Source organism: Ambystoma mexicanum, chromosome 9 (genome assembly GCF_040938575.1).
Source record: "Ambystoma mexicanum isolate Mex_15411 chromosome 9, UKY_AmexF1_1, whole genome shotgun sequence".
NCBI classification, from domain to species: Eukaryota; Metazoa; Chordata; class Amphibia; order Caudata; family Ambystomatidae; genus Ambystoma; species Ambystoma mexicanum.
In genome coordinates, this window is record NC_090931.1 from 107597596 (window position 1) to 107620431 (window position 22836).

Consider the following 22836-nt stretch of genomic DNA (forward strand, 5'->3'; position numbering starts at 1 on the left):
GGCAAAACAATCAGGCTTCACTCAAGGATGGACGAAAGGCTTGTGACACCCCCATAGAATATAATGCCCAGTTATACTGAAAATAAATACACTATTTAGAATTACACATAAAACAACTATTACTTCAAATAAGTACTAACAATCATAAAAAAACAGAACAAGCTACGCATAAAATAGAAAAGGGCATAGGCAGACCTGTTCCCCTGACAGCTAACTGTATGACCTACACTGCATGCATATAGGAAGGCTAAGGGATGGGGAGAAAAGGGAAGGATAGACAATACTAAAATGCATCAACGCTGCACTAATCAGGACCCATAAATGGAAGGAAATGAACAGTCATCTTGACCCAAACTACTTTTAGTACTTTTTAACATCACTACTAGACATGTAACCCATACACTCAATATAGTGCCTACAGGGAAAGGAAGAGTTAATGCTTACATCATGGCCAAAAAGACCACCAAAAACTAGAACAAGTTGGAGTACCGCAGCCAGACCAATATGGTCTATTTAAACTCCTACAAAAGGGATTGCGAATATGTTATGACAGTGACTACAATATTCTACTACATTTCAATAGGAGTGCAGTTGATTTAATACATAGGAATCTGCAGCAAATCAGCAGAAATTGATTAAATTTCAGTTTTTGGTAGAAATCATCAGGGGAGCGAGGGGGGCCCGTGAAAAATGTCAAAGTTCTGTTTAGTGTATGCCAGAGGAGAGCTCCTTGAAGAGCACCAGTGCCAGATTCGAGACCCAGCATTGTCTCGGGACGATAGCTCAGTGGCAACGTGATTGTCTTGGAAGCAAGACGACACGGAGCAACACGGGTTCGATCCCCGGGTCCGCGCTTAGAAACCTCTGGGTATTAAGCGCGTTATAAATAACATATCATATCATAGCCAGCCAGAGGGTAGGCAGGAGAGCAGGATTCGGGCCAATGGATTCTAATGGCAGACCGCATGGGAGGGGACCTGCAACACACCACCACTTAAGTACCCAGGGGACCCCTGTTAAGAAATCTAAAAAAGAGCCAAGTACTCATGATGGACAGAGTCCTTTCAGTGTACTGTTTCTTATGACTTGGCTTAGGAACAGTAAACAAACTGATGAATACAAGGCTTCTTCCAAAAGTCAAAATTCAGGAACCCGGGAGCTAGGGGCTGGCACCCCAGCCTAGCAATGATGCGCATGTCCCAAAAGAAGAATTTGGACTCCCAAGAGGACTACCAACCAGCCATAATCAGCATCAATGATAAGGAAAGCATCTGGAAGATGGAGGAATCGGAGGAAATGGATCAGCAAAAATGGTTCTGCAATGAAGGCAGCCGTGGAGGTATCTCAGGATGACCATTGAAGTAACAAAGATGAGTAGTGGTGACCCACCACCCATCTGGTTGTTGGCGACTACATAGCGCAAGGCGATAGGTTCAGAAGGGTAACATGATGTCAGCTACTACAGTATTCAATTCACCAAAGGTCTGCCCAGTCTAGTGGGACGACTTCTTGCAGAACGAATAGCGGTACACTCATACCTAAGCAGCTGGATCATATATGCAAAGACCTTGGTCTAGATGGAAATAGAGAGGAAGGATTATCTGCCCTACTATGGACCTTCAGATGACTCCAGAACACCAAGGAACACAGCCTGTTCCACATGTAGAGCCTAGAATGCATAGGAGCCGTATTTGACAGGGCGCTAGTGAAGAGGTTCCTCTGAGAACAAAAGGTGAAGAATCTACATCAGATCTCTTGTAAAGAACCCTCAGCCCAAATCCCACACTTGTTACAGATTGTGAGGTAGATGGCATGTGCCCAAATTCCACTTTTGCAGAACATTCTGTGCCTCTGGTACGCAGAATATTACGACCACACTGTCCAAATTCCCCCACCTCCGTCCTGGATGGTATCTGTATCACTGCAATGGTGGCGTCCTTCAAATCCTTGGGGCGAGGTGCAAATTGGGAGAGCCGACTATGTAGGAGACTTGGTATCTACCATTGTAGGGCAGGTCAATGACCAGGACGAAAATCAGGGCAATTCAGATGCCAGGGTGCCCTTTCTCTCCCCTCCTGGAAGATGCAGCCATCTTCAGGACTCAAAGACACCCGGGACATCTATGGGGCAGCTATGGAACCCAGTTACGCTAACATCTACATGCTCTTCTTGAAGATACAACATGTACTTGAATCCGACAGATGGATGCAATATCTCAAAATGTACGTCAGGTACATAGACAACATTTTTGAGATTTGGAATGGTCCCCCGAGTGAACTCATGAATCAGATACAGCCACGAATCAAATTTTCGACAACATATAGTTTTGAGAAAGTACACTTTCTGGATGTTGAGATATATTGTGCCAATAGTGAACTGAAAATTACTATCTTTTCAAAACCTACAGATCGAAACAGTTTACAATCGGTTACTAGATTCCATCCTAAAATAACTTTGGATAGTGTCCCCCTCAGTCAATTTCTGAGGTAGAGACATGTCATTTAGAACAACAAAGACTTTCAAAAAACAATCTAAAGTTTGAAAACAAACATTTCTTGAACGTCTATCTAATTCGAGCTGATGTGTCTAGTAATAACAAGAGGGAGCCAAACTTTAAAAGGGACCTTGACTTGTAATTACTGCCAGCACTACAGTAATGTAATAAAAGGACAAGGCAATCTCTCACCAGTATTCTGGGAAAAAGATCATCTTGTGGCACTCATGTACTTGCAATTCAAAGAATGTTATATACGGCCGCAAATGTCAGTGTGGTCCATTTAATGTAGGGATGACGCCACATAAGGTCAAAACACATTGGACTGAACACAAGTCCAACGTAAGACTTACAAATGTAAAATCACCATTAGCTGCGCATTTCCTAGAGGCAAGATATAATGTAGCACAAATGCAGTGGTGATGTTGATATCAAACTGTTGCAAAGGGAAGCATTCTGGATAGAGTATTTGAATTCCATGATCCCAAAAGGGATGAATGCAGAATGGGACCTGGCAAGCTTTTCATGAATCTGTTTACTAATTGAGATTACACTCCTGGCTGTATCTTGAAAACCCACAATGTTGGCATTATCTGCATGCTCGATTGGGAGAAATGTTAGATGTGTCAAGATGTGGGATATTAGAATACACACAGCGAGTGCCTCTAGATATGTATGATCATGCAGACATTGATCTACACTCCAAGATATATCTTGATAAGAATGTGACCGGAAAACACTTATGTAGTGTGTGTGTGTGAAAACGGGCTAAAACATGGAGCCGGTGCACAGCCATTTCGGACATTCACTCCCAAACTGCAATGAAAGTCTATGTTTCCGTGAGCTCAGTCAGAAAGCAGACATGAATTCTGCAACAATTGCAATATTTTAGTGGGAAACAGATGAACTTATTACGGAAGACATTTTTTGCATTGTTCACTCAAGAACGAGCCGGGAGGGGATTATTGATGGTTTACTGATATGAGGGGACCGAGCGACACTGGAAAACTGAAATATAATCCCAAAATGAAGAAAATATTGACCACATCAGGGAAAGGGAAGAGTAGTCAATTCGCAGAATTGTATGCAGTATATCAGGCATTAAAGCAGGACACACCTGGTTGTTATGTACGCACCGACTCCTGGTCAGTGGCGAAAGGACTAGCAGTTTGGCTGCCGACATGGCAAAAGAAAGGATGGAAGATTCATGCTAAAGAGGTGTGGGGGAAAGAGTTGTGCCAAGACATTGCTGAGATGTTAATGCATAGGACAGTGACTGTGTATCAGGTAGATGCCCATTGCGCAACCGACTAATTGGAACGTTAGTTCAATTCTGTTGCAGATGACCATGCCAAAATTTCAGTTATGGACACGAGGTCTGAGGAAGATGATTTGAAAGGGCTTGCTAAGTGGGCATCTCAGAGAGAAGGCTACTATCAGGTGGGCACAAGATTGAGGAATTAGCCTTCCATTAGGGATTGTGAAAACTGATTTTACAATGCCCATTGTGCCAATATCGCAAACAAAGGTCTATCCTGCATATCATTCATGGTGCATGGAAAAGGGGTAAACTACGTTGACAAATCTGGCAGATAGCTTATATCGGTCCAATGTCAATTAGCAGAGGATGTCAATTTGCGTGTGTGGGCACATATTCTGGATATTTGATGGTGATGCCATGCAAGAGAGCTACCCAATTGTTAGATCAAGTGGCGTTGTACTACGGAATACCTTTACAAAGTCAAAGTGACAACGGGTCACGTTTTAAAAGGAAAATTGATTCAAGACTATAGTCAAGAGAAGGGGGTTGAAGGGATTTGTCACGTCCCCTATCATCCTGAGGCTTCAGGATTGAGAGAATGAATGGCTTGTTGAAAGAACAGTTGCGGAAAACCAGTGAAGGCAGTCTGAAAGGGTGGCGTGAACGAGTTTTGGGTGCAGTACAATCGCTTAGTGACAGACCAAATGCCAATGGAGAGACCCCCTTGATGCGTATGTTAACGCCAGCTTCACAAATGAAACCGACTAGGGTCGTTGAAACCTTGGTGTATTGGGAAACGCCACCAGGAGCACCAGCTCCTTAGCAAGCCACACAGAGTCTGCAGGGGAGGATTTGCATGCAAGGGAAGAAATTAGACTGGAACCAAGGGGAATTGGTGTAATTGACACAGGAATCAGAGTACAAATTCCATCAGAGCATATGGGATTAATTGCCCCTAGATCTGGGTTAGCTTTAAGAGGAATCCAAGTATTGGGAGGGATTGTTGATGCCGACTATCTAGGGGAAATAAAAATAATTCTGATTAATAGTGGAGAGAACATGCTACTTATCCATAAGGGTGATAGGGTGGTGCAGTTAATCATTCTACCTGTAAAAGTGTCTATGGTGAAAAAGGGAGATACACCCACTGTGATAACTACATGTGAGGATAGAGGTTTTGGATCATCAAGACAAAATGGTTCAGGGAGCGAAAGTCTGGGTCGAAAAACCTAGTGGTCCGCTGGTTCTGGCATATGTAATTGCAGCGGGAGAAGACCAAGTGGTTCTTGTAATGGAACCGGGAAAGAGGAAATGGAGTCATATTCCTGCTGACAAATGTTATTTACGCGAGTGATGTACTTCACTGATATCTTGTTCTCTTTTGACATTTTATTTTCAGACCATGGTTGAGGTGTTTGCACTTGTGGATGTGTGGAGTACATTCGGGCGGGTCCGGGGACATGCGAGAAATGGTGGTAAGTGTCTCCATGTTGCAGCTGAATTCAACGATCTGGACATCGAATGACGATGTTGATGTTGCCACGCCGCCTGCTGCCTGTTCCGCTGCGGGGTATCATGGCTCCTGGATGAAATGTTGTGTACATGATGTTTTGCCCCCTTCTGCAGATTCCATGTCTATTGTTCGGCATGGCTATGCCGCCATTGTGGATCAACCTGAAAATATATGGGTCTTCTTGGCCCGTCTTGTGTTAAAAATCTCAAATTTCTGTTTGGCTGATGTTCACGATGCTACAAATTTAATTTCAACGTGCCTCGTGGCTATGCCTATGCCAGCCTGTGTTGCAGCACGGTTTTGGAGTACTGCATAATGACTGCCTCGTGGAGGATTGGGATGTCAGGGGTTATTTTTCCGTCTACGAGTATTGCCGATTTTGTGCTGACACTGATCGCAAATGGAGAAATATGACTCGCATTATTACCTACAATATTGCTCCTGCTGATGTGTGCTGTCTAATGACTTGTGATCCTCAGCGATCAGAGTGGCACTGATTTTGAAAAGCGTTTATGTGCCCAATCTATATCTATGTGTACCGATGTGCCTAATAACATGTTTTGCAATTTACTGTTTTGACAGCCAGTCAATTCCAACATGTTAAGCTCCCTACTGGTTGGCTATTTTCCTGTGGTAATAGTACCTATTCATATATTCCTGCTAACATTTCTGGAGACCCTTGCACTTTAACACGCCTTAGCTTGATGATGTTCCCTTGGCAGCCTGCTATTCGCTGCTCTACACGTGCTGCTCACCATATTGGTTTACCTCCCGATTGTGATTCTAATGTGCGATTGATGTCCGAAGCTGAAGTGTTATCACTGGCCATTTCTTTGGTAGGGGTGTTCGGTTAGCCGCTGGGGGCTATAAATCCTTAATTAAGCTGGCTTGTGTTGTAATGAAAAGGGCTTAATGAAACCTCTCAAGCTTTAACTGAGCTTGTGTTAGACAACAAAAACGTTCGAAAAGCTATTATGCAGAACAGGGCTGCTATAGATTATTTGTTTTTGAAACACAAATTAGGTTGCAATGCTGTTGAAGGAATGTGTTGTTTTAATTTAGAGGATCATTCCCATTCGATCGAAAAGCATATTGTTGGTTTAAAGAACCTGATTTCTCAAATCACGCAAGATCAGGGCGGGAGCTGGTGGGATCAGATATTTTCATGGATTCCAGTGGAATTGCGTTATATTTGGATTTTCGCTGTATTGATGGTTCTCGTCGTTTGCTGTTGTTGTATTTTCTGTATCCCAAATGTATTAGGTATGTTTCGTCAGTGGCAAACACTGGCTATTCATCCATTGGAATATGGAAATTGATTGTCCAAAGGGTGGAGTGTAATGCGTGTGTGAAAACGAGCTAAAAAACTACACAGGAAAGTACACAGTAAACTTCCCACGTGACAATCTACATACCGCACAGCCCACCTACAGAAGTAAATCCAGGAATGTATCAGAAGGAGGAGGGCAGTATCATTGCTCTGACCCTAGCCAGCATTGGAGCCTTCATTTTTATGTCAAGGACATAGTCCTAGCATGCAAAGATTTTCTAGAAGAAAGTAAAGGCGCCACACATGACGTGGGGGAACACATTTTAAAGCATGAAACGGTCTACCGTATGCACTCTGATCCCATGACAGGGGTGGGTGGGGGTAAGGCGAGCAAGACAGAATAGTATAACTTCATCTCCCTCCCTCCTTCCCTCCCTCCCTCCCTCCCTCCACAGTGCCCCCTGGGAGCACACAGAAGGCATGGCAACCTATGCTTGAGACACCACTTCCTAATCCCTGCTGCTTCTTTCTATTATTACATGTGTCAATAACCACCATTTTGTTCTCCCAATAACAAACCTCTCACTTGGGGTGGGGGTGGGGGTGGGGGGGGTAGTACTCAGTTTTTCCTTTTTCCTTCACAGTCTTATATATTATTTTGTACGATTAAAACACACAACTAGGAGGACAGTAATGCAAACACATAAACTGACTTGTCTCCATTTGAGCAACCGATTTAACCCCTTAAGTGCCAAGGTATCTCGTCCTTGGGATTACCTCCCTGTTGCCAAAGACGAGATACCTCATCCTTGGCACATAAAGGGTTAATGAAAGAGAAAACGTTAGAAGGCATTGTATGGCGATATACCAAAATCACCAAAAAAGGCCTTGGTACTGGGAGGGAAAGCCCATGGAAGTTAAGTGGTTAAGATAAAATTGTTTTTAAAAAAAGATGTAAACGGACAAGAGTTATTTATGTGTGACTTGGGACAACTGATGCAGAGCTGCAAATGGCTTCTTTGTTTTTCACATTGTATGTTGGGAGTTTTAGACCAACATGTCAATGAAATAAAACATTCTAGTATTCAAGGCTGAAAGTGTTTTGCCTCAAACAAGACGATGTCAAGAATGAATAGTGCTTCAGCAAAGAAGGACTTAAGTGAACACAAGAAAAGCAGGGGAGCCTACCTGAAGTATGTTACTCACCATTTATATCTTCTCTTGAAGTGCAGGCACCTTCCCTTCCCTTCACCTTCACGTCACTTCCTTACCTAAGGCCTCCACTTGACATAATGTGTGTGAAGTCTTGACGCAGGGGCCCCGGTAAAGTATGTCATGGCGCATAGGCCATGACATGCCTTTGAGTCAGAGGAGGGGAGTGGGGAATAAAGAGGCATGAGCCCCAAGAGTACTGCACAGTGCAGCATCACCATCACATTGACGATGATTTGGGACAATGCCATGCAGGCTACGCAGAGACTACTTATGGTGCACAAACGGTTCACTAACACCGGCAAAGTCACATCAAATCTCTGCAGCAAATGACAGATTGAATCACGGTCGCCAGACGCCCGGACAGATCAAAGAAGCACAGACAAGGGCCATCTACCATCCAGAACACCCAGATTCCACTGGCAGATGCCTGATGAGCTAAACTGCCTCGTAGAGGGTCACTCTTAACCGTCAGTTCCCCCCAAAATTTAATTGGCTCAGTCAGCAGTTAAATATCTAGGCTTTTTCGTGGCTAATGGCATCAGACAGCCCCACCAGGAAAAAGTTAAAGCTGTCCTTCATACCCCCCACACCAAGAACAAAAAGACCTCAGAGCCTTTTTACGATTTATCGGCTATTATCGCCGATTTATTCCTTAATTTCTCAAGTAAAACCGCAACACTCACAGATACATTGAAAAATGCTGAGCCCCAAAAGATCAAATTTGCTATACCACATTGAAGAAACACTTTGTTAGGGTCCCATTTTAAAAGGTAGCCGATTTCTCAAAAGAGTTCATCCTGCAAACGGATACCTCTTTAATGGGATTATGAGCTGTCCTCTCTCAAGATCATGACGGACTGGAACACCCCATACTCTATATCAGTAGAAAGTTATTTGCCAAAGGAAATAATTATTCAGTTAATGAACTTGAGGCCTGGCAATCAAGTGGGCCATACTCCATCTAAGGTATTACCTGTTGGGACATAAATTCAGACTAGTTACTGATCATTATCCTCTAGTGTGGATAAACCAACGAAAAATGACGAATCTTAGAATTATGCGTTGGTTCTTGGACCTTCAGCCATGCTGTTTTACAGTGGAACATCGGAAGGGTCGAGATCAAGGATATGTCGACTTCCTTTCCCGGCTTCCCTGTGAATCATCTAGGTACCACCAGCATAGGGGTAGGGTATGTAAGGCACCTGACAGCGTCCTCACTTCTTTTCCCCCTGTATCCTCCTCTATGGTGGCCAGGAAAAGGCCATAGCTCTTGGACCCGGACCCTGGGGGTGGATATGCGAGGCAGGGTCAACTGAGTGGAGGCGACTTGGGGAATGGGGAGAGAATGCCCTTAGGTGAGACATGGTATTCCCCCCGCCCCCATTTCCTTTTCACAACAAACCCTCTATCCCTCAAGTCTTTATAGGCTATCGTCAGCCCTTTCCCTGCTTTTCCCCCAAAACATTCCTAAAGAAACACCAGTACACTACTGGGACGAGGAAGAGAACACCTAGAGCAACACATCCTCATTTTATTAATGCACACACATACCAACCTCAGCTGTGTACTGAGACAAGGAAGAGGACAGCAAGAGTAAGGCAGGACTACTGTTGCAGTAGTGAGCGGTCTAGTCCTTTTTGGACCAATCATTTTAAAAGCCGGAGTCATTCTGGAAATGGAGGCAACTGTGAAAGCCTGGCTACGGACTCCCTGGTGCAGGCAGTCCATTCAGGATCAGCGGTGTGGCAAGCGGAGCGCTCAAGACCCATTAAACGATGCAGATTTTACGCAGCACAAAGACAAGCTGAAGGAAGCTGGAGGCCGGTGGCAGACTACGAGAGGGAGACCGACGTGACATAGCGAAGCGGTGAGAGGAAGCTGCAGGAAGAGCATCATGGGAAGATCAGCACCACGGAGAGCCACTGGCAAAATAGATGAGGTACCGCACGGGAAAGAGAACTTGTGGTGTCAGATGACCTCGCAGAACAGCCGTGAGCTCTGACCGGTGAGCGTACCAAGAAGGGGAAACACCAGGCTGGCAGGCAAATATGCAAAGCAGACAATGAACATTGATTTGAACAGAAATAAGCAGTTATACGAATGCTGAATGAAGTGAAAGCAAATATAAGTACTTCTGAATACTGAACGAAGTGAACGCAAGTTTTGAGCAGTCTGGAATATTGAGCAGAGTGAAAGAAAGTTTGTGAATCCGGCTGATTTCAAGAACTGCACTATATGAGAAAACAAGCATTGGCCAAAGACAAGAGAATTAAAAGAACTACACTATATGGGAAAACAAGCATTTGCAATAGCTAAGGGATTGCACAGAACTGTATGTTATGAGCAAATACGCATTGGTAAGGGCCAGGAGAATCTAAGGAAGTGTAACAAGCATATGGTGGCCAACCAAGCCACGGTACAGTGTCAAGCAAGAGTGACGCAGGTGGATAAATCAAGCATCATTGACAAGTTGAAGCAGTGGCCTAGGGTTGATGGAAAAGCAGCCAAGAAGGGGTATTGGTTGTGTGACCTCTAATGGGTGGACCATGTGGTTCGACAGCTGTGCCTAGACCAAGTGCACCCCTGTATGGATAAGCCACTGAAAGCACCCATAAAGAAGCTTGTGTTTCACAACAACCTCTTCTGTGATTGATTTTGCAGTCAGAAACTGAACTATCTATGTGAACTAGTGAACAATAACACTATCATAAGAACTGGGAATTGTTCACTGGAACTGTGTTGTTTAGAAAAGCTAGAAGATTTGAACTCTTGGGGAAGGGAACCCCTGTGCCTTATGAACTATTTTGAACATGGGGAGCCGATTATAAGCCAAGAGCAGGAAAAAGCTCTGAACTTTATTTAGAACACTATTCATTTGTTATGCTGACATCCCTACACATTGTATACAGTTAGTTACCAGGGGAAGTAAAGGACTTCCCGACACAGACTATCCTTAGTTTTCCTTAGGTAGGGAAGTCCCACATTAGTATGGGGCAGGTTAGGCCTTACTGCATCCTGCATTTTGAGTTAGTAAAGGTTTTGAGACCCAAACTTGAACCCGTTGTCTGTGTCTGCTTCACAGTACAAGGATCCTTTCTGAGTCTCGCAGACGATATAAGTGCTTGATGAATGCAGAATATTCTCCCTCCGAGAGGTGCTCGGAGAAAGAAATAGCCATCCCTAGTTCCTTCTAGTGCAAAAACAAGGACCGCATTTCCCGATTACGTGTGGCTGCCTGGCCCAACATCCTGTGCTTTAGAATTACTTGTCATGCCAACCAAGGGGTCCGAGGTGCCCGGATGTCCTACGGCACGATCAGTGTGATTTCCCAAAGTGCATTTTAAGTGCGAAGCAATGCCCCCCTACAACTCCATATGGGTGAAATACCAGGTCCACTGTCAAGTGTTCGTTCCAGGTGCAAGTTTCTGGAGTGACTACCTCAGTCTTCCATGCTTGCTTGGCATTCCAAAAAGGACTTTGGATGGTAGAACAGGGTTCTTTAAGAGGAAAAAGAGGATAGTGGCTGAAACGGATGTGTGATGGGCAGCGGGTGGGCACGGGGGGGGGGGGTCATGAGGTCAGGGTGAACCGATAGCTTTTGAGAGCTTTCCTGAAGGCCAGGCGATTCTCTGAGGCAGAGCGCGAGAGGGAGGGAGTTCCAGAATGTGGGTGCGAGGACAGAGAAGCAGGTGCCTCCTAATCTGGAGAACTTAAAATGAGGGACTACCAGGAGGTGTGCAACGCCTGATCTGAGGTTTCTGGTGGGATGGTAGTGGGGAGCTTGATTTGGAGGATTTCCAGGCCTTTCTTGTGGATAGCATGGTGGGTAATGCACATGGCCATGAAAGAGGCCATGGTTGAGTGTCCCAGTGCAGGGGAGAGGGTTTTCTCTGGGGGAAGAGTGCAAGGAGGAGCCATGCTGCAGAGTTTTGAACCCATTGGAGCTTTCTCATTTGGTATGTGGGCACGCCTAGGTAGAGGGAGTAAGAATAGTCTAGGTGGGAGAGGATGATGGCCATGATTGCAGATACTCTATGGGTGTAAGAGAGATAGGGAAAAATTGACTTCAAGATGCACAGGTGAAAAAGGCACAATCTAGAGATTGCATTGATGTGACGGGAAAGAGTCAGATCTGAGCTAAAAGTGCATCCTAGTTTTTTGACAGAGGGGGATGCAAAGGGCACGGGTCCTAATAAATGTAGGCAAGGGACAAGTTGGGGAAGGAGAGCTGTTTTGCCACAGATAACGATTTAGGCGTTTCTGGGGTTAAGTAGCAGGTGAATGGTCATTATACAGAGGTCAATGTCTGAGAGGCAGGATGCGAGGTCCGGGTGGGGTGAGCAGGAGGAGTTGGGATTTTTGAGAATGATCTAGGTGTCGTCAGCATAGCTGTAACAGGTGAGATTGTGGGAGCGGTTGAGCTTGGGGAGGAGCGAAAGGTAAAGGTTGAAAAGGAGGGATAGACAAAGTCTCCCAGGGGGACTTGATGCAGGACTGGGTGGGGAGGAGGAGACAGAACCAAGACAGATGATTTGGGAGCAGTTGGAGAGGAAAGAGGAGATCCATCTGAAGGCAGAGTCTCTTATGCCAAGGTCAAAGAGTCTGTTTGTGAGGATGGAGTGGCTAATCCTGTCGAGAGGTCAAGGAGGATGAGAGCAGGACATCTCTCAGGTTCAGGCGTTTTAGTGTCTACAATTGTACCCGTATCACTCTCCCACTCCTCACCTGAGGTTTCTGGGTTGGCTTCCGAAGGCTCGTCTGAAGAAGTCTCCACAGGTTTCTCTCTCCAGGCACTTGGGTTCTTCTTCTTCACCGTCTTGCACTTTTGTTTGAAGAGATAGGGCCGAGCTCCTCCGGAGGCCACTTTGCCAGTAAGGCAATATGCCCGGCAGCGGGAACTCCGGGGAGCCCACTCCAAACCAGGGAAAAGCTGCAGCAGAAAAACCCTGCGTAGTTTCAGGTTAGTTGGTCTGTTCAAATAGGTATTCACAATCCTTCTTGGAATGCAGCTCAGTGAGTGGGTAATTCGCAATCCTTGGAATCCCAGTTCTTGAGAGTACTATATATACCAGAATGCACTTGGGTGCAATGTCTAAGCTTTTGGAAAAGATTCCAAGAACTCTGTGAGCAAGGTTGAGTAAATAAACAGAAGGGGAGGTGACATAGGTCAGAGGAAGCACACAACTCAGGGGACAAGAGTTGAACGTGGCAGCTGCTTGTAAAAGCGTGTTTGGTTAGGAAAGGACTGCAGATAGCAAGTTCACACTCGCTGAGTAATGGCCCCAGAGCGTGAACGCAGGTGTCTGCTGACTCCAGCAAAAATAACAGACACACAAGCTGGGAAGGGTCAAGATAAATAAGAAAAATGCCCCGCAGGAAGCGCGGCGGCAAAATGCACAATAGGAAGCAGTGAAAACAAATAGTGTAACGGCAAATGGGTAGAATAACAAGGACTAGCACGAGACAGGAGCACTGTCAACTAGCATTGGGAAAGAAATCAGTTGCAACGCACCGGTTGCCACACCTGACAGCTAATTATAGCCACTGTTCCAGCGAGGCTAGAACGTAACGTCTAGGTAAAGGAGGATCTCAGTCCTTCTTCCATTGTTTCCATCTCGCCCACAGGCTCCATGGGTGTTTCATGACAACAGCCCTCAGAGTCTGCTGTTCTTTTCAAGTCATCCCAGATAGAGACCAGGGAGGATTCAGTTCCATGGAGAGGTCTGAAGCCATACTGGGCATGGTCAAGAAGGCTGTGAGCCTCGCAGAAGAAGGCAAACTGGGAGTTGGCTGTGCGGTCTAGTAATTTTGCTATGAAGTGGTTGTTAGAGATGGGGAGGTAGTTGGTGTGGAGGATGGGGTCCAGAGAGGACTTTTCTAGGAGTGGTTTAACGTGAGAGGTTTTGTAATCAGGTGGGAAGATACCTGCTGTTAGAGAGATTGATTATGGATCTGGCAATAGTGCATGCACAAGTGGAGGAGAGGACGCTTTTGAAGAGGGATGGTGGACACGGGTCTCCTGGGAACCTGAGGGGCGGCTATTGAAGCGAAGCTTGGAGAAGAGAGATTGCAGAGGAGCTGAAAAGGGTAAGAGTTGGGGGCAGCGGAAGGGGGGCTGTCAGTGTAGTGAGGGGCAGGGTTGCTATTTTGGCATGGATGGCAAGGTTCCTATCAATGCCTGTGTTGAAGTAATGGTCGGAGAGGGTTTCACACAGTGCCTTGGAGAAGATGAGCATAGAGAAAGGGTCATGAACTCAGAGATGATCTTGTGAAGTTCTTTGCATGTATTGTTTGCATTTAAGATGCAGTAGGTGTAGAAGCCATGTTTGTTTTCTTCCCGAATTCTAATCTGTAGGCTCTCTTCTGCCTGGCCAGAATGGCTTTGTTTTGGGCGCAAGGGTTGGTCCGCCAGTGTCGTTCCAGGCAATGGTTGAGGGTTTTGAGGAATTTGAGGCGCGGGTTGAACCCCCATGGGGCGGGACCCGTGAGGTTGGATGGCGGTTTTGTGGGGGTTAGGAGGTCAAAGCTTCCGAGAGCCATTGGTTGAAAAGTTCTGGGGAGGGGTTACCTCCCTAGAGGGGGAGTTTGGACAGGGAGGAAAGTAGGGTGGAGGAAAGATCAGGGCAGATGGTTACCTTGTTCCAGAGCAGTAACCTGGGGTCAGGGACAAGCTACAGGAGGTGGGGAGGGAAAGAGGTCACGGGAGTCAGGGCTGAGAAGAAGATAGAGTGATGGTGGAGGAGATCAGTTTGTACGAGCTGAACACTACATCTAATGTGCGATCTGCCGAGTGTGTGGGGCCTGTTATGAGTTGGGACAGATTAAGTGCTTCCATGTTGTCAATGAGGTGGCGGGTCATGTGGCTGGAGGGGTTTCTAACCAGATGTTTAGCTACCTAAGGACAGTGAGAGTTGGGTCAGAAAGAAGTATGGCCAATACAGAGCACTCAGGGATTCTGCAGACGCCCAGTCATAGCCCTGGGGTATTTAAAGGAGGAGGAAGCTTAGAGAGAAAGAAGAAGAGAATTGAAATTTTACTAACACGGATTCACAGTCATCATTTGTGAGAAACCAAACCTGCTAGTCCCTGGGGATCTCCCTCGCAAGTGGCCAGGGCGAGGCCATCTCCTTTGGATACAGACCCTGGGGGTGGACCACTGCGGGAGGATGACCTCGGTGAGGGGTCTTCAGGGAATGGGGGTGAGGGTGAGGCAGCCGATGGTGAGACGCTGTATTCCTCCCTTTCCTGTACCCATGATTCTTCCTATTTCACAGGATTCTCCGATGTCCCAACTCCTCCTCCCCCTTTTCAAACAAACACTGGGCGAAGGAAGAGGGCGACAGACAGTGCTAACTCTTACATATTGCATTGGACATGTCCTGCTAAGTGCATGCATCTAATACCCATTAGGTCTCCTCACATGGATGAAAAAGGCAGAACATAGAGACACACTCTGAGCAGGGTGGAACACGAGTAAGACCAGCACTTCCGGGCTGAAGGCAAACCTACTGGAGCAGTACAACAGGCCGAGGGACGAGAGCCACCAGTGGAGGACCCCAGGAGTTCCCTGCAGGCAGTCGTTGCCTCCAAATGGCTGTGAAAGACACATGGAGAAGGCCAAATCCCAAACAAGAAGGCTGCATTGTGTTTCAAAGACACCAGCGACCCTCCCGGGTGAACAGCAGAGTTGGGGAGGCGAGGCCAAGCCTGTGGTACTAGCCTTGACTCAAACTGGAAGACAGTATAGACAAGAAAGAAACACACACAGCCGGTGAGTTGGCAAGTGAAATGAGAGACTGGTGTGTGCTAAAGAAAGATTGAAGTAGCAACATTATATTGCAATTTTTTTTTTTATTGGTTTATTCAAACCTTTAAAAGAACACATGATGAAATACATTTAGCAAATCACACATGTAAATAACATAATTAGCAAAAAGAACCAAAAAGAAAACAAAAACATCATAAGTGAAGCAATTAAAAGTAATAAAAAATCAAATGAACACTGATTTAGGCAGAATAGACCTCAAAGTCACAAGCAAAGTTTAAATTCATTTTTTCGTTGGATTTAGATAGTTCATCTTCAATGTTTTTAAGGAGAAATGTCAGAGCATACGTTAGTTTGTTATTTTCCTCCGTGAAACATTCCTCCCATTGTACGATGAGGTCTAGTTGCCACAATTGATTTAAACAGTGTCATTCTCATCATAGAGAAGGCTTTACAGGTAAGAATCAGATGTTTGATGTTTTCTTCATAGTGGTTACAGAATCTGCATTTTGGATTCAGCTTCTTATATGTAGTCCATCGCATAATTACTTCTTTGGTCTTAAATTAATTCATCCTAAATTTCATGATCAGAATTCTTTTTTGCTTGTCTGGGCATTTTTCGAGATATTAGTACGTGGAGTGATAGGCTTTTCCTTCAAGGGGAACATTCTTCATGAGCGAATATTTTGCTCTATTTATGCCAGTGCTTATCCAATCGTGTTCCAACAGCTTTTTCTTTACAGCGTCTGGGTTTTCTGCCAATGTGACTACGTTACTATTTATGTCGGTTAGAATTTGATGACATTGGTTTATCCAGGCCGCAAAGACTGTATTTGATTGCTTATTCACCAAATCATTTAAGATTTTCATTTGTGGAGCACCATTGGGTAAAAATTATCTTACGGAAGATTGACAAGGTGTTCCATGTGACCTTTGTATTTATTGAAATTAGCCCCAGTTCGTATCTCACCACTGCAGCAGGTATCCCTCTAGCAACTTTCAAGATTCTACCCCAAAAGATGTTTTCAAGGTTATCCCACAGAGTTGATGGACACCAAAAGGCAATTTCTGCGCCATAGATTAAGGCTGGCACAGCCTTTTGTTTATAGAACTTTAATGTGGGAACCAATGAGAACTTGCCATATTTTTTATCTAGAACTGTGGCTGGGGCACTTAGTTGACGACACTTAGCTTTCGTTTTTTCAACCCAAGTTTGATCATTTATGTTGGATTTCAACCACATACCTAGATAGTTTACCTGTAGTAGTGGTTCACCCTCAAGGTGCTATTTGAACTTCTTGGATGCAACTTTGGTAAGATCTTGTGATGTTAACACAACAGATTTGCTTGGATTTATATGCAAACCATTGTCGCGAACATATTGCTCCAACACGTAAAGTTTTTGTTGCAGTCCAATAGGTGTAAGATCCATTAACACTAGATCATCTGCATAAAGGATCCAATTCAGAACAGAATCAACTATTTTAGGATCGAATCCTTTTGTTTTTTCAAATGTTTTGCCGATGTCCGAGATGAAAGCATTGAAGATTATGGCCGCAAGTGGACACCCTTGTTTAACCCTAGAGAAGGTACGAATGGGTTTGGACAGAGTGCCACTTGCATCCAAACGAATGTAGATTTCAGGGTCAGTATGTAAATCTTTAATAGCAGATAGAAGGCTATCAGGACAATTCCAGGTTTTTAATTTCGTCCAAAGAATTTCCCTGTCTATGCTATCAAAAACATGAGACAGGTCAACAAATGCAAGGTACACTTTTGAGCCTTTTCTGATCGCGTCTATTTTCAATAGATTGACGAGTATAATATTTAGGCAGCATCCTACACCCTTCACAAACCCACTTTGTCTGACATCTATATGTTTTGTTCGGACTAGCCATTCCATTAGTTTGTGCTGGAGTTGAGTTGCATATATCTCGCACAATAAAAGGCTGTATGCATGTGGATGAGACGTGAAGTAAGGCAGATCAGCGAATGAACCTTGAAGGAGCGATAGCTGTGAAGTCAGCAATACTGAGTAATAGAGTGGTCCGGCAAAAGGAAGTTGCCCACCGAAAGTCTCTATGAAAGGTGAAATGTTTGTAGCGATAAAGTGAATGAACAGTAAAAGCAAGGTGATCAAAACCACCCCAAGAAAAGGGGAGAGAACATTGAACTTTGGTGCTTAATACAGTGAACTACCCAGACCAGGAAGCACTGGGGCAAATAAAATAGGAGTGGGAGGGGAAAGCTGGAAAGTCAAAGTGGTCCTGTGGAGGTCTGTATAATTAAAAAAAAGAAAAAAAAAATGAAAATGCAAATGTCTTCGACATCAGGAAACGGTCCGAGCCCGACTGAGCGAGAGTGGAAGTGTAATATGTTAGGGGAAGGGAACCCCTAAAAGAGGTGAATTAAGCATGGTGAAGGGAACCCCTGCAAGTGTTTTGCTGTGAAAGGTCTGAGCCCGACTGAGGGAGACCGACGTGAACTTGTGCCTAAGAGGTCTGAGCCCAAAAGAGAGGGACTGAAGTGAACTTTTGCTTTATGAGGTCTGTGCCCCACAGAGGGGGACCGACATTAACTTGTTGGTGAACTGTGCTTTGGAAATTGGAAAGTAAGATGTTGTAATGTATGGAACCTTGGACGTAGCCTGGACTGTTTATCTACATCCAAGGTTCCACGTTCTGCAGTTGTCGGTTGACGAGTGACCTGCTGGGTGCCAGGGTTCGTCTGCAGTAAACTTTGTGCACAACCCCCATCTGCCTACCTCGCTTCTTTACACTGGCGACGAGGATTTGTGCAAACCCCGTATGAAGCTCACCTGTGGCGGCCGTCCAGTATAGGAGGCAGTGACGGAGAAGTGAAGCCTAGCAGCACAGCAGCTTTGCCTGCACAGTAACCAGCCCTGCAGCCTCTCCGTTAGCCCTGCGGAGGTTGAAGGTGGGCTGGCACCGGTCCTGGTGCTGTGAGAGAGGAGGCGCAGGAGTACCCAGGACCCCTGCAGGCTGGCTTGAGCGGCCCCAAGAAGGTAAGCAGGCCTTCCAGCGTGCACCAACTGCGCACCGAAGGTGGTGGGGAGACCAAAGAGTGCACTCAGAGAGATTCCCCTGGGAGGAGCCAATTGGGGGCGGTCTAAAGTGATGGCGTGCGCCAGCAACGCTGCACAGGCGCATGTGCAGCTGTTGCCAGGCAACGCTTTATTGCCACTGCCTAAGAGCACCTTTGAGCTGCCCAAAGAGAGCGAAGCAGATACGAGCCGGGTGAGGCTCAGTATCAGTAAAGTATTTCTGCTGTCGGAAGAGGGAGCCACACGACTTGATTGAACTGTCCAAAGAGAGCGAAGGGAAAACGAGCCGGGTGAGTATCAGTAAAGCATTTTCTATTGTCAGAAGAGGGAGCCACACAACTCGATTAAGGGTATGCAGCGGACGCTGGTGCAGTGTTTAGAGTGTTCCCCTACCCTGAAGAAAAGAGAAGATTTAACTCTAACAGTCCACAGAGGAGGCACAACCAAAGACACTGGGGGCAGTGGAGACGTGGACACTAAGACACTGCAACAAGCGATAGCTGCACAAATAGTCACAATTAGAGGATCTGCATTTAGCCAGGATGCAGAAAAGAAACGCCCATCCATCTCCTGCCTTCCTTCCCAATCCAGGGAACCTGCCATTCCTTGGGACCTCTGGGTGGACACTTTCAAGGTCTATCTGAGAGCAGCAGGTGGGGCAAGGTTCAGCGATGACGACAAGGAAGCTGCCCTTCTGAACTGCCTAGGGACGGAGGGTCTGAGGGTGTTCAGGCATCTTCCAGGTGATGTGCGGGTGCCTGGAAGGCAGTGAGGGTACGGTAAGGGTGTACGAGACGGCTCTCAAGAAACAAGAGGAGCAGTTTGGAAAGAGGCCGAATGTAGTGCTGGAGAGGTATCACTTCTTTTCCAGAGCTCAAGCCGCAGGTGAAGAGATAGATGGCTATGGAACTGTTTTGCAGACACTCATTTCTTCCTGCAAATTCATGGGTGTCCTTGATGAATATATGCGTGACAAGGTGATGAGGACCAGCAACTCCAGGGTGAGAGAAAGGCTTTGGATTGAGAAAGATCCCCCGCTGGTAAAAGTAATAGAGATAATGAGGGCCATCGAGGAGTCCAAGATAATCGTTCAAGAGGTGACTGAGAAAAGTGAGACAGTGCACGCCATAGTGGCCAGGAAGGGACCTGGAGAATGCAAGGGGTGAGTAAGGGACAACAAGGGGGTGTTTGGCCAAAGAGAAATGTGCAGGAAATGCTGCTGGAAGGGGCATGCCACGGGTGCAAGAGAATGCCCTGCAACAAACGTGGAATGTAGGAAATGTAGGGGAAGAGGGCATTTTGCCCGTATGTGCAAAAGCATCGCAGAGAACAAACTGTCAAGATGTTGGAACCTGATGGCGGTTCCGAAACTGTTGTGTGTTACGTGGGCGGTGAAGCTTTTAACGCTTTGTGCAAGAAGTCCCACGGAAGGGTGTTGTTGAGTGTGACTGGAGCGCAGGAAAAGAAGGGCCTGTGGGCCGTGTCGTTTGTGAATGGTGCACAAGTGCGAATGATGTTGGACACAGGATCACCCTACACCATGATTTCCCCAGAATTGTATATGGCTAATTATGGCAAGGACGTGTCCACCCTGTTACCACCCGACATAAGTCCTTACGTGTATGGTCGCGTGCCCATCAAAGTGTTGGGTTACGAGTGGGCAAGAATTGAATTTTAAGGGCGCACCACCCAATGGAAGCTATACATTGCACATAAGGGTGATGCTGTTTTGGGCTGGTATGAGCAAGCTGCCCTAGAAATAGAGATTCACCTGGGGAAGCCCGTGCCCGTACTGAGTGCTGGGGCCATAGAGAACACAATGACTGAGGGTGCAGTGACAGCTGAATATCACAGGGAGGCTTTCCCCACTATATTTTCAGAAGAGTTAGGGAAGCTCAAGGGGTTCTCACATAGAAATGTCCTCAAAAGATGTGAGATACCAAGGGTGCACAAGGTGAGGAGAGTGCCCGTGTTGCCCCGAGATGGGTTGAGGGATGAACTGGCCAAGCTCCAGGCAGCCGGCATCATTGAAGAGATAGAGTTCAGAATGGTTGGCACCTGTGGTATTGGTGCATAAGGCTGATGGGGGGATGAGAATGTGTGTGGACTTGAGAGAGTTAAATACAAACATCTGGGTGGACCGGCATCCCTTGCCCAATATAAATGAGCTGTTGGCATATATGGGAAAAGTGACGTGTTTCTCCACGTTTGATTTATCGTCTGCATACCAACAGATAGAGTTGCACAAGGATTCACGACCATTAACATAATTTGTCACATCATTTGGCGCATATCGCTTGTGCCATATGCCCTTTGGCCTTGCCTCTGTGGTTTTTCAAAGGCTGATGCAAACATTATTCGGTGGGATATCTGGTGTAGAGTATTTCCAAGATTATATTTTAGTGTGGGGAAAGGACTGTAGAGAGCATGACAGCAGGGTGTTAAGTGTAATGAAGTTCTTGAAGTAGAGTGGCTTAACAGTAAAGTGGGCGAAGTGTCATGTAGGGGTGCAGAGTGTAACCTATTTAGGACACACTTTGGACGAAATGGGCATACGTCCCAGGGAGGGTTTGGTGAAGGTCATGGGGGACGCGCCTGCTCTGGCCAACAAGGAGCAGCTCAGGTAATTCCTGGGAATGATGGAGTATGGGAGGTTTATTGCTTCTTATGCCAAGAAGATGGTCAATAAGAGAGCCTTATTGAAGAAAGGTGTTCATTTTGTATGGACAGAAAGATGTCAAGAGAGTTTGATAGGTCGAAGGATGACATGGATCACGCCCCATTCTTGGAGTAGTTTTCTTCTAAGAACAAAACAGTGCTAACTGTTGATACCAGTGAGGTGGGCATAGGGGCAGTGCTTGAACAGTGGGAAAATGGTAGCTATCATCCCATAGCCTTGGCCTCGAGGGTGTTGAGAGATGCTGAAAGAAGGTATGTAGTAACAGAAAGGGAGGCTTAGGCTGTGGGCGTCCAAGCATTTCAAAACATTTTTGTGGGGGTGTTCCATATATTATACGAACAGACCACAAACTCCTTATCTATGTCTTGACCACCAAGGGTGCATCTACTGCCTACCCTAGCATCGCCAAGTGGATGGTGGACATGCAAGAATAGAACTTCAGGGTGGAGTACATTTCGGGCACCAGGAATGCTGTTGCTAATTGATTGTCACGTTTGCCCAGACCTGAGAGCGAAGGAAAGGATAGGCAGGTGTTTTGGGATGAGTGTACGAGGGAGCAAGCGTGTTTCCAGCAATTGGCAAGGTGGAGTGGGACAAAGAATGTGCTGTGGATGCCACTTTGACAAAAATTAAGGAGTGTCAGAAGTGCGGAAAGGCGGAGGGTGGTGACAAGGAGTTGGACAAAGGGTACAAGCATGTATGGAATGAATTATCAGAGGGCCCTTGGGGTGTTTCAAGAGGTCAAAGGTTGGTACCACCGTGCAGTTTAAGGTGCAGGTTGGTAAATCTGGCAAACAAGGGGCATTTGGGCAGATCATTAACCAAAAGGAGACTGAGGGAGTCGTATTGGTGGCCCAGCATGGATGGGGATGTGGAGGAGGTTGTGAAGGATTGCGCCGCGTGTGTGATTAGCGACAAAATCAAGTCACCTAGTGTGCAGTCGGTTTATCCGGTGGAAGTGCCCGGCAAGTGTGGTCAAAAGTAGCTGTGGACATCATGGGACCGATGGATATGTTGGGAAAAGGTCTCAGATTAATAGTGGTCCTGGTGGATTATACCTCGCGGTGGGTAGAGGCAACTGTGTTATAGACAGTAACTGCTGAAAAGGGTGTGGCATTCCTTAGCAAAGTATTCGATAGGGAAGGTGTACCAGCAAGTATTGTGACAGACAGAGGTGTACGGTTCGTTTCTATGCAGGAGTTCATGAGAGGTTTGGGGATACGCCATCACAGTACTGCGTTGTATAATCCCGCTGCAAACGGGTTGGTGGAGAGGATGAACAGATTTGTGAAGGGTGCCATACAGCTGGCTATGTCGAATGGGTTGTGCTGGAGTGAGGTTTTGCCGGAAGCTCTGGCGGCTTATAGGCACACACCTTCGCTTGTTACGGGATGTTCTCCTTTCGAACTAATGAGGGGCAGGAAGCCGGGATCTAAGCTGAGAGTTGTTGCTTTGGGGGGAGGAGTGCGTACTGAGGTGGACATGCAGGAGGTATTGGGGAGAGCTCAGTTGAGACAAGAGAAGGCCATTGAGGCCAATGTGGGGAAGAAGCCCCTTAATGATTCTGTCGGTGA

The 22836-nt window shown here is 46.1% G+C and overlaps 1 protein-coding gene across 10 annotated transcripts in view; it reads right to left on the reverse strand.

The window, feature by feature from the left end:
• Positions 1-22836, reverse strand: part of LOC138487712 (adiponectin receptor protein 2-like) — a 1243553-nt gene that overhangs the window by 345329 nt on the left and 875388 nt on the right. The window contains exon 1 of one of the 10 annotated variants that reach the window (XM_069614247.1): positions 15263-15281. The exons of the other annotated variants lie outside the window; for them this stretch is intronic. The gene's annotated coding sequence lies outside the window, so the exon portion shown is untranslated. Of the gene's footprint in view, positions 1-15262; positions 15282-22836 lie in introns of those variants that run through there. 10 annotated transcript variants of the gene reach the window in all.